Genomic DNA, 10088 nt, shown 5'->3' on the forward strand with positions numbered 1-10088 from the left:
ACCCACCTCCCCCCTATTACTTGACCAGAGAACGATCTGACCCACCTCCCCCCATCAGAGAATGATCTGACCCACCTCCCCCCTATTACCTGACCAGAGAACAACCTGACCCACCTCTCCCCATCAGAGAATGATCTGACCCACCTCCCCCCTATTACTTGACCAGAGAACGATCTGACCCACCTCCCCCCATCAGAGAATGATCTGACCCACCTCCCCCCTATTACCTGACCAGAGAACAACCTGACCCACCTCTCCCCATCAGAGAATGATCTGACCCACCTCCCCCTATTACCTGACCAGAGAACAATCTGACCCACCTCCCCCCATCAGAGAATGATCTGACCCACCTCCCCCCTATTACCTGACCAGAGAACAATCTGACCCACCTCCCCCCATCAGAGAACGATCTGACCCACCTCTCCCCCATCAGAGAACAATCTGACTCACTTCCCCCCAACCAGAGAGCCATCTGACCCACCTCCTCCCTTGAGGTGAGACCTTGAGTTTGAATAGGCTGCTGTGTTCAGTTACAAAGCAAGATGAACTGCAACTCAATAGACTCATTGATATTAGAGCACTTGGGGACCTGTGGATGTGAAGGATCCCATATAAATGCAAGCTCTCTTTTGTTTCTTTCAAAGTAAGGATCCATATGGGTGGCATGGTGTCACGGTGGTGCCTCACAGTGTAAGAGATCCAGGTTCAATTCCAGCTTCGGGTGGAGTTTGCATGTTCTCCCCGTGTCTGCGTGGGTTTCCTCCAGGTACTCCGGTTTCCTCCCACACTCCAAAGATGTGCGGGTTAAGTTGATTGGCCATGCTAATTTGCTCCTTAGTGTCAGGGGGATTAGCTGGGTAAATATGTGGATTATAGAGATAGGCCTGCGTGGAATTGTTGTCAGTGCAGGCCTGATGGGCTTCAGTACCGTAGGAATTTTATGATTTCATTTTGCAAAAATTTGACAAAATCCATTTCCCAACTTTCCTCCCACCTGACCTCATCACATGAATTTAAGTGGCAAAATCACCTGACCTGGCCTGAAATCCGTTGGCGTCATTTTTTTGAAAGTGAGTGATTATCTATCTCTGCTTTTAACATATTGCATCACTATTTTGTCTCCCATGTACATTTTCGCCATTCGGGAAAAGCCTTCATTAATGAACGGATGGGTGACATGTAGAAAATCCCACAGATTGGAATGTTTCTTCTGTTAAAGTTACTACAACATTAAGTTTCTTTAAAAGAGGATCCTTGCAGGGAAACTCTTCACAGAATCACAGGATTGATGTGGAAGGAACTTAATCAGTCCATTGTGTCTGCACTAACTTTTCCAAATGACGCAGGACTCTGTGCTCTACGGGCTGTTTCCGGGGACGCACACTGAGACAAATATCAACTGCTGCTGGAAGGTCATCAACTCGGTGAAGGACGCACTTTGGTCCGCCCGAAACTTGCTGATCTTCCAGCTGAAAGAACTGTCCTCGACCGAGTGTTGCAGACTGGCACATTCCAAGGTCCAGGACTACGTGCTAAGGGACGGGCTGAAGCTTGGGGCAGCCGCCGCAAAGGCACAATGGGGAAAGGCCACACTGTAAGGCCTTTTAACGGAGGCAGACCGAGGGCCCAGGAACTGCAGAATACCCTCGACCTGCATATCTGTGTGCCAATCTGAGCACTAACGGCACACAGTAATCTTTTGAGGCGTGTATATAGTTTTTTAAGTATTGAAATGTAATCATTGTAATTTGTACAAATATGTAAATATTGAGGCATGGACATAGTTTTTTTAAGTACTGAAATGTTAAGTACTGAAATGTAGTCACTGTAGTTTTGGACAGATCTGCAAAAATGTTTTCATTCCGCATTGTTTTGCTACTCGAAGCCCTGTACACTGTAATAGATTACTTGAGATTTTTATGAATAAAGTATATTTTTGGAAAAAAAAAACTTTTCCAAATGAACAATTCACCCAGTGCCATTTTGTCACCTTCTCCCCTTCTTCTGGTTTGGAAAGCAACAGAAGATAACTCCTTCATGTTAATCCTAGTTCCTTTTAATTCTGAGTGGCAGCCCTTTGAGGGTCTCTGCCTGAGTGTCTACCTTCCAGCCAACTGCACTACGTTACTACTGATCATTGTGCCTCTTTTTCTTTTAACTTCATGATACCGATTTTGCAACTTGGAGCATTTGGAAAAAGAGGTAATGCAAGGCAAAACACCAGGAAAATGTGCACAAAGATCACCCAAGATGGCAACATGGACTGACCTCTCAATGGGAGAAGCAGTGAAGGCAGCAGACAGAATAAATCAACGGAGAAAGATTGTTCATAATGCGACCAACCCTTGGAATGAGGAGAGATGAAAGAGAAGAGAAGCAGCCCTGGACATGGGAAGGATATAGATCTGATGTTTGGGATGTTAGAATAGCAGAAAATGGCATGAGGTGGAGCTGATATGCGTTTCAAAGATGGTGCTGCCTGTTTGTGGTGGGATCTACCACTGTTGCTGGTCTCAACCTTAGAAAGGTTTTTGTAAATCATTGATTATTCATCAACTATTCACAATAAATTGGATTGTCTGGAAGAAAGTTCTATTCCATTGAGACTGTGGATATCCAGATCTCTTGCCATTCATGCTGGTGGGATTCTCAGGTCCTGTTTCCCAGCAACATGGGTAACTTCAATGGAAATTCCCAGTAACCCGCAAATCTTTGGACTGTGGGAGGAAACTGGAGCACCCGGAGGAAACACACGCAATCATAAGGAAAACAGGCAAATTCCAGACAGTCACCCGAGGTATTGAACCCAGGTCCCCAGTGCTGTAAGGCAGCAGGGCTAACCATCGTGCCACTCTAATCAGCCATACTCCACCTGTTACCACCCTTTTACTATTTTTAAGTTCTAGATATTATTTGATCTTAAGTTCTAATCATACTCATTTGAGACTCACCATTTAAACAGGAAACAGTTTGGTGTAGGAACTCAGCAAGTCTTCTGGAGATTTATATCTATTAACAAACTACAGCTCTTGCTTCCTGGTTTCAGTCTTGATGCTAATTGCCACTCGCTCTCTGTACCTCTTTTGCATACCCAACAACTAATCAAACTCAAATTAACTTCGGGACAAACTAAAAGGGGCAACCCTCCAAAAAGGAAGAGGGGAAACAGCCCGAACAGAAACCAAAGTCGAAAGGAAACTTAAAACATTAAATCAAAATGTGATTGTAAGGGTCTACAACACATCCCAGCCCCTGCGGTGCCCAGCGGGCACAGAAGGGCACTCGCTGTAGCACTTACTTCCCCCAGGACAGCAGGCGCTACAAATTAACTTCTGTTCTAAGTGAAAGTGAAAGCTTCTGCCTATTAAATTCATTCCAAGCTGCAACCCATAGTGTGACCAATGATGTTATTGCATTCTAATTGGCCTAAATGAGGTGAGACTAATTTTTAATTGGCTTAAGGGATGCGTGATCAATGTTTGATTGGTCTAGGTGGGCATGATTGGTTTCTAATTGGTTTCTTAAGGGTGTTGGTCATCTATTGATGTCATTCCCCATAGTCCCCTGACTGGTGTCAATTACTTGTGGGTCCATTCCTCTCACTAAAGTTTGTTTGCTGCCTTACTTCTTACTCAGCTAAAGAGTGATTACGATATCTCCCACTCTCATTTGTTCAGGTAGCTCTTTTGCATACCAAACAAGTAAACAAACTCAAATTAACTTAGGGACAAATTAAAAGGGGCAGCTCCCCAAAAAGGAAGGGGGAATGGCCTGAACAAAAAGCAAAGTCCGAAGGAAACTTAAAACATCAAATCAAAAGGTGATTTCTCATTTGTTCAGGATGGGGAAAATATGCTGGCATGCCCCAGAATTGATACCTTGAACTCATCATCTCAAAATCTTATTTAATTGGTATAAAATCAAACTTCTATCAGTGACTCAATGTTTTGGACAGGTTATTTGAGAGTTTCTGTTATTTCTCTTTGATTATTTGGAATGAGATACTTTCCCTCTAAAACAAGGAATAGAGCAGGAAGGTTGATTATAACCTTAACAAGTAAAGAAGTTGATAAATATAGCTTACATAATGTTAACTATACAATGTACGTGAGAATAGTTTTCACACCTGCTTTTACCTGAGATAAGCATGCAATGTGTCGGAACATGGTGTAGATGTCAAAATGATTTACAGGATTTCATTAAAACGGGCATGTTCTCGCTGAGACAAGGCAACTGCTTTACTGTAGTTTTTGTTTGTCGTATCTGTCTGTACTTGGTAGAAGTCAATTAAACTAACAAATAGTTCTGCAGAACTTAAAGTTATGGAAATTACACAAAAGTCCACATAAAATTCATATCAATGTTTGAAAATGATTGGTGTGGTAGATATAGCAACACATTCAACTGACATATTAAAATTTAAAAGAACTGCAAAGTTACAGAAGCTAATTAATAAAGTTTATTTATTAGTCACAAATAAGGCTTACATTAACACTGCAATGAAGTTACTGTGCAATTCCCTTAGTCGCCACAGTCCGGTGCCTGTTCGGGTCAATCTACCTAACCAGCACGTCTTTCAGATTGTGGGAGGAAACCAGAGCACTTGGAGGAAATCCATGCAGGCACGAGGAGAATGTGCAAACTTCACATAGACAGTGACCCAAGCCGAGACTTGAATGCAGGTCCCTGGTGCTGTGAAGCAGCAGTGCTGACCACTGTGCCAACGTGCTGCCTACTTTCTAAATTATTCTGAAACATTCTAAACTTTGAAAATCATAGTGTGAAATGTAGTGATTTCCATCATGTTATATTGCACTAATTTAATGCACGAGGCTGGATGTTTGAATATTTTTCTTTGCACAATAGGGCTTTGAATTTGGAGAATTGATCATTTTAATTGTGAGGGAGGTGGATTGTTCTACACTAGCAATTATTTAAGCTCCACTGCCCTAACACTGCATGTGTTATTTCTCCCTGATCGATTTTGAATGTGATGTGAAGGCCAAGTCATGCGATGTGTTTGTGTTCCAGAATTCAGCATGAGATCAGATTAGCCTGAAATTCTTAATCTGTGTGTAAACTAAAAACCTTTGCTTCTCTTATTTGCAACTTCACCTCTCATCTGAATCCTTTATTTCAGCTTTATTTTCCATTGTATTTTCTACCTGATGCCAGTCAAAAGCACACTTTTTCATCTTTATCCTAATTTTTGTCTTTTTTGTCATCAGGAGATCTAGATTTATTTACCCTACCTTTCCCATTCAAGGGAGTTTTTAAAATTCATTCACACTGCCCGTTCCTGAGGGCATTTAAGGGTCAACCATGTTGCTGTGGACCTGGAGTCACATGTAGGCCAGACCAGGTAAGGATGGCAGATTTCCTTCCCAAAAAGACGTTATTTTCATTTTACAAGTAGGCTTACATTAATACTGCAATGAAGTTACTGTGAAAATCCTTTGTTTTCACAGGCACCCGTTCGGGTACTTTGAGGGCAAATTTATCATGGTCAATACACCTAACGAGTACATGTTTTGGATTATGAGAGGATTCCGGAGCACCTGGAGGAAACCCACGCAGACACGGGGAGAACATGCATTAGACTCGCACAAACAGTGACCCAAGCCAGGAATTGAACATGGGTCCCTGGCTCTGTGAGGCAGCAGTGCTAGTCACCGTGCTGCCCGCATTAGTGAACCAGATGGGTTTTTAGTGGTTCAACAGTGGCTCATCATTAGACTTTTAATTTCAGATCCTTATTGAATTCAAATTTCATCATTGGCCATGGTGAGATTCAGGTGCAGGTTTGTGGATTACTAACCCAGAGGCAATATCACACGCCACTGCCTCCCCCACTGCAACTACCGTCAATATACCTTGACTGTACCCAAGTCATCCCTTCTTTGAAGGTAACTCATTGATCAGCTTTTATCCTGCCAACCTTTGACTTCAGGTCTAACAGTGCTCCTTCCACATTGGACTGGAAACATACTACTTAACAAACGTTCCTGAACACATTTGAGGAACTCGTTCCCTTTACATTACTACTATCCCAGTCTATATTTGGATAATTAAAGTCCCCCTTTACAAGTACTCAGTAATTTTACACCTCTCTGTAATTTCTTTGCAAATTTGTTCCTCCACATGCTTCCTTTTAGTTGTGGCCTATAATCTACACCAAGTACCTTTATTGTTCCTGACCTATAGCCAAATACATTCTGTCCTTTACCCCTCTGGGACATTCTCTATTCCCAGCACCCTTCTCCCTTTTCTTTCTTTCCTATATTTCCTGAATGCCTTGTACCTAGCGATATTTAGTACCCAGTCCTGTTCTTATTTAGGCCAGGCCTCATATTTCCACAGGGCACTCTGTGCCTGAACTTATAGAGTCATAGAGGTTTACAGCATGGAAACATGCCTTTTGGCCCAACTTGCCCATGCCGCCCTTTTTTTTTTAATTTTAAGCTAGTCCCAATTTCCCGCATTTGGCCCATATTCCTCTATACTTGTCTTACCCATGTAACTGTCAAAACGCTTTTTAAAAGACAAAGTTGTACCCACCTCTACTACTACCTCTGGCAGCTTGTTCCAGACACTCAGCACCCTCTGTGTGAAAAAATTGCCCCTCTGGACACTTTTGTATCTCTTCCACTTTAAACCTATGCCATCTAGTTTTAGACTCCCCTACCTTTGGGAAAAGATATTGACTATCTAGTTGATCTGTGCCCCTCATTATTTTATAGACCTCTATAAGATCACCCCTCAGCCTCCTACACTCCAGAGCAAAAAGTCTCAGTCTATCCAGCCTCTCCTTATAACTCAAACCGTTAAGTCCCGGTAGCATCCTAGTAAATCTTTTCTGCATTCTTTCTGGCTTAATAATATCCTTTCTATAATAGGGTGACCAGAACTGTACACAGTATTCCAAGTGTGGCCTTACCAATGTCTTGTACAACTTCAACAAAATGTCTCAATTTCTATATTCAATGTTCTGATCGATGAAACCAAGCATGCCAAATGCCTTCTTCACTACCCTGTCCACCTGCGACTCCACTTTCAAGGAGATATGAACTTGTACTTCTAGATCGCTTTATTCCTTAACTATCTCCAATTCCCTACCATAATTGAGTCGGTACTGCCCTGGCTCAATCTATGCATTTATCTAAATTAAACTCCATCTGCCACTCGTCAGCCCACTGACCCAATTGATCAAGATCCCGTTGCAATCTGAGATAACTTCCTTCACTGTCCCCTATGCCACCAATCTTGGTGTCATTGCAAATTTACTAACCATGCCTCCGATATTCTCATCCAAATCATTAATATAAATGACAAACAACAGTGGACCCAGCACTGATCCCTTAGGCACATTGCTGGTCACAAGTCTCCAGGTTGAAATACAACCCTCTACAACCACCCTCTGTCATTTTGTCATCAAACCGATTTTATATCCATCTAGCTACCTCACCCTGGATCCCATGAGATTTAATCTTATGCAACAACCTACCATGCGGTACCTTGTCAAAAGCCTCACTAAAGTCCATGTAGACAACATTAACTGCATTGCCCTCATCTACCTTCTTGGTTATTCCTTCAAAAAACTCAATCAAATTTGTGAGACATGATTTTCCATTCACAAAGCCATGATGACTGTCCCTAATCAGGTACATCTCTAAATGTCTTTAGATCCTGGCTCTCAGAATACCTTCCAACAACTTACCCACCACAGATATGAGGCTCACCAACCTGCTCTTCCCAGGCTTTTCCCTGCAGCCCTTTTTAAACAAAAGCACAACATTTGCCACCCTCCAATCTTCAGACACCTCACTCGTGACTATCGATTATTCAAATATCTCTGCTAGGGGACCCACAATTTCCTCCCTAGCCCCCCACAATGTCCTGGGATGCACTTCATCAGGTCTCAGGGGTTTATCTACCTTGATGCGCTTTAAGACTTCCATCACCTCCTTCACTGTAATATGTACACTCCTCAAGACATCACTATTTATTTCCCCAAGTTCCCTAACATCCATGCTTTTCTCAACTGTTATTACTGATGAGAAATATTCATTTAGGATCTCACCCATGTCTTGTGGATCCGCACATAGATGACCTTGTTGATCCTTAAGAGGCCCTATTCTCTCCCTAGTTACTCTTTTGGCCTTTATGTATTTGTAGAAGCTCTTTAGACTCTCTTTGCCTTACCTGCCATGACCTCTCCAACCTCTTAATCTCGCTGGGCACAGTAAGAAGTCTCACAACACCCGGTTAAAGTCCAACAGATTTATTAGACATCATGAGCTTTCGGAACACTACTCCTTTATCACTCACCTGATGAAGGGGCAGTGCTCCAAAAGCTTGTGATTCCAAATAAACCTGTTGGACTTTAATTTGGCATTGTGAGACTTCTTAGCGTGCCCACCCCATTCCAACACAGGCATCTCCACTTTAGGGTCTAACTGAATTAAAATATTGATCCCAAACCATCACAAAAGGCAATGAATTGTAACAGTATTCACATATACTACAAACAGCATTTATTTTGGGCCTTCCAAAAGGCAATACATACACCACTTAAAAAAAGTGTTACTATAACACTGTTAAGTTACTAACACCATTCATCCTATTTGTACAATGAGGTGGCCATTACGTGAGATATATTGGCTTGACTGCTTTAATGTCGCAGAAGTAACGACAGCTGTCAGGTCTATTCTATTTATGTTTAATAATACTTGCTTTGCTGTTAATGTCCTAAATATAGTCTCTTAGCGCACTCAGGAAACATGACTGAACTTTACGTACCACAATATTGGAAGATAAAAAGAGACCTCTGTTATAAATGTCTTTGTAACTTGCTCTTCAGAGTCATTTATTTTCTTGTGTATACATGTTGAAAGCTACAGATCCAATATTTAAATTCCGTTTGGGATTGACAACATGTAAAAGGTCAAAGATGGCACTTTAACATTCTAACAGAATGTCAGCCTTTGTCAGTTTTGTCCTTGTAATAAGTGCTTGAGACGGAGCCTCATTATAGGATTGTGGTGAAGGTGACCTATTACTCAGACTGAATATTGATCAAATAGTCTACAACAGTTCTAAGCAGCATCAACATGCTTTAATGCTTTTATTACCAACTATTCCACTGCTCTCTCGGCTGCCCTCCCACCTTGAACCCTCTGTTAACGTAAGCTCATTCAGAACTTCTACTGCCCATATCCTAACCTGCACCAAGTTTTTTTTTAAGCCCATCACCTCTGTGCTTGCTACCCAAGTTGTCTCACTGCCCAGCACTGCCTTAATTTTAAGATTCATATTCAAGTCTTCAAATTCTTCCTTGAGCTTCCCAGGCCCTCCTCTTCCTACTTTTGTAACTCCCTCCAGCCCCACAACCTTCTTGAGGTCTCTGCACTCCTCCAGTTCTGGGCCCTTGTATATCCTTGATCATAGAAGCCCAACAGTGCAGAAGGAGGCCATTCGGCCCATCAAGTCTATACCGACAGCAATCCCACCAAGGCCTTATCGCCATAACCCCACATTTTTACCCCGCTAATCCCTTTTACCCACGCATCCTGGGATGTTAAGCAGCAATTTAGCATGGCCAATCAACGTAACCTGCACATCTTTGGATGTGGGAGGAAACCAGAGCACCCAGAGAGAACCCATGCAGACGTGGGGAGAATGTGCAGACTCTGCACAGACAGTGACCCAAGCCGGGAATTGAACCCAGGTCCCTGGCGCTGTGAAGCAGCAGTGCTAGCCGCTGTGCTACAATGCCGCCCTCCGCCTTTGGGCTTTAGAATTCACTCTTTGAACTTCCTGCCTCTTCACCTCTCTTCTTCAAGGTGCTCCTGAAGACTTTCATCACGTTTTTAGTCACCTGGCTCAGTGCCTTGGTTTCACACTTTGTTTGATAATTGCTCTGAATGAAGCACCTTAGGGCATTTCACGGTATTGTAGGTGCTCCATAAATGCCAGTTACTGTTGCTGCTCATCAATATTTAACCTGGAATACACAGTAAAATGTAAAATATATGCTTAAATATTTGCTTCTATACAGCCCTCAAATTGTAGTTTTCAGCCATAGAAAC

This window comes from Carcharhinus amblyrhynchos, chromosome 4 (assembly GCF_965287045.1).
Source record: "Carcharhinus amblyrhynchos chromosome 4, sCarAmb.v2.hapA, whole genome shotgun sequence".
Taxonomy (NCBI): domain Eukaryota; kingdom Metazoa; phylum Chordata; class Chondrichthyes; order Carcharhiniformes; family Carcharhinidae; genus Carcharhinus; species Carcharhinus amblyrhynchos.